Source organism: Sarcophilus harrisii, chromosome 5, assembly GCF_902635505.1.
Source record: "Sarcophilus harrisii chromosome 5, mSarHar1.11, whole genome shotgun sequence".
In the NCBI taxonomy this organism is placed as follows: Eukaryota; Metazoa; Chordata; class Mammalia; order Dasyuromorphia; family Dasyuridae; genus Sarcophilus; species Sarcophilus harrisii.
Window position 1 is genome coordinate 42,469,634 of NC_045430.1, and position 3,210 is coordinate 42,472,843.

The following is a 3,210-nucleotide window of genomic DNA, read 5'->3' on the forward strand; positions in this document are numbered from 1 at the left end:
CTCTCCCTCCTCACCCCAAGAGTATACTTTTTAAAAACTTAATAATGCATGAGGATTTTAAAAAAAAGACTATAAATATGATAAATTTTATATCATAAAAGCTGTAAATATGATGAATTTCAATGAAGTAATCTGGAGCTAGATGAAATAATTATAATAACAACATTTATACAGCCCTTTAAGATTTTCAAAGCTTTACCAATATTTCATTTTCTCTTTACAATAGCTTTAAGAAATATTTGCTATTATTATCCCTATTTTACAGATGAGGAAACCCTAGGCAGATGAAGATTGAGTGACTTGCTCAAACTCAGACAGCTAGTAAATTGAATTTAAATCTTTCTAACTCCTGGTTCAGTCCTCTATATCCCTGTGCCCCCTAACTGCCTTAAAAATATTTTTACTCCCTTTCATTACAGTCCTAAAAAATGTCATTATTAAAAATAATAAATATAATCAAATCATTAATGAGTCTAAAAACATGGTGAAATTTTGAAGATCCATTGGGTTAATTTCCAATTGAATTAAATTCCAATCGGATCAATCAATAAACGTTTATAAAATTTTGATCAGTCAACTTATGGGCCCAGTAGCATACCATAAAAAAGATAAAGCAGTTTCTGCCTTCAAAGAGTTTACATTCAACTAGGGGGAAAGGAAATTCTTAAATACATAACAAAATATCTGGTATTGGGAAGAAGAGGGCTTAAATAGGAGCAGCTTAGAGAATAGAAAAGACTTCATGAAGAAAGTGCCATTTAGTTGAATTTTGAAGGAAATTAAATTAGAAGTGAAGGTAAAGAGAGACTATATTGAAGTTCAAAGGAATAGTAAGGGAGATAGTATACTATGTCTAAAGAATGGCAAAGAGGGTAGCTGGATGGTGCAGTGGATAGAGCAGCTGCCTTGAAGTCATATATATTTATACAATTATCTTACTGCACAAGAAAAATCATATTAAAAAGAAATGAGCCATGTCCATCAGAATGAAGAAGAGGAAGAAGAAGAAGAAGAAGAAGAAGAAGAAGAAGAAAGAATGAAAAAAAGAAAGAAGAAGAACAAGAACAAGAAGAATCTGAGTTCAAATCTAATCTCAGATACTTATCACTTACTAGCTTTGTGACCTTAGACAAATCACTTAATCCCAACTGCTTAGCTACAACAACAAGAAGACCACTTTGGTTTGAATCATAATATTTGAGAAGAGTTAAAATAAAATTTTGGAAAGCAAAGTTGGAAGTTTAGGTTTCTTCTCAGAAGTATTAGGGAAATGATGAGATTTATTCAATTACAGAATGACATAGTCTGAACTAAACAATACAAAACCTATTTTATCAGGCTTTATATAGCATAGATTGGAGAGGGCAAAGATTTGAGCCTAGGAGACTGAATAAGAGGCTATTATACTCCAAGCAGGAAATGAAGAGGCAAATTTTGAGTGTGGGCTACATACTTACCCGATAAACCTTAAACATAATCAGTTCTCAGCAAAGAATTATTAAATAAACTAATGAAATGAAATGGGATTATTGCTATTTTTCACATCCTCAAAGACACTGTTTTGTGAATTGTTTTCCTTTGTTCAAAGCCATTTGTATTTTCATTTTCACCTGATTTTTCCTTTGGAAAGGAAAATGGGTCACTTGACCAGCAATGTGGAAAATGTTACACTTTTCACAAAGCCCTCCAACTTTTTCAACCTTTCCACAAAGTAATTATATGTCAAATTTATAGCAATTATAGTTAAAAGGAAATGAACTGAAATTCCTTGTGAATTAAAAGCATAAAATTCTTATACCTAGAGATCTCACTGTCCCACAAACTTTCCCCATGTCCTTGGCGATAGTTATAATTCATAGACTTTTCCTAGCACAGAGTCTCGCTCCACTGCTGTGGTGACTCTGTCCATTTATGCCACTTCTGTCTCTATCTCTACCTCCGCAAAAACTAGCAGATGCTTATTATGCTTGTGTAAGAAAGGAAATGCAGAGGAATCTCTCAGAATCCTAATTTAAGTAGCTCTGTTGACCTTAAGGAAAGGCCATTGGAGCTCATCTGGGGTGAATCCTACAGTGACTCCCCTAATTTCAAAGATTTCTCAGACTGATGAATGCTTTAATCTGCAATCTGAAGAGGCTAAGTGAACTTTTCAAATCTTAGCAGGGGGGAGGGAAGAGAAATCTATTCACTAACAAAGATGAAAAGGCTATTAAGTAAAAAAAGGGACACAAGAAAAAAATTAAAGCACCAGATTGAGAGACAGATACAAAAGCCAGATTGTTTGCAGTAATTCGGCCTTTCTCTGCCCACCTAACTATCAAAGACCCTGTCAATAGGACACACTAGAATAGTTAATGGATCATAGTTCTTCCAAAATCTTCCACATTCTTCCAAATCAAAATATTTGAATAATGTAAATTAGTAAAAATAAAATTCAAGGAAACATTCCAGAACTTTTGAATGGAAAAAAAGCATTTATTTAAATAATTTAAACTGATTTCTGCAAAATAAATAAAATAATTTACTCTTCAACATTCCAATATGTAAAATAGTTAATTCTGACAATTTTGTTTTAAAAAATGAGCATGAGGGGCACCTAGGTGGTGCAGTGGATAAAGTACCAGCCCTGAAGTTAAGAGGACCTGAGTTCAAATCTATTCTCAGACACTTAACACTTACTAGCTGTGTGACCCTGGACAAATCACTTAACCTTAATTGCCCCCCCCCCCAAAAAAAAATGAGCATGCAGGAATAAGAAGTTCAAATGGAAGGAAAGGGGAATATAAGTAGTTCAGGATTATTATTCAGTCACAATCAATTGCAAAAGTGAATGGAATAGTATATTCTAAAAAAAAAGTTGCTTATTCTACTACTCAAAATAATTCTTTAACCTAATTTAAAAAAGAGAGACATCTGAGGCATTTCTCAAAATAAATTAATGTACCAAGCAGAATTTCTGTTTAACTTTCAAACACTCTGAGCAATAGAATCATAAGCAAGCATAAATTCAAGAAAAGAATAAGTAATGAAGTGCCTCATTTTTAGACATTTTTGAGAGAGACTGAGACAGAAATAAAGGGATAAAAATTAAGTACAATTTAAAGAATCAAATGTAAAGCCTGAACAGAAATATCATGGACTAAACTCCATTTCCTATGAGTAGTTTCTCTTGGTTTCACTCCATTGATTCCTCCAGGACATCTAAAAATG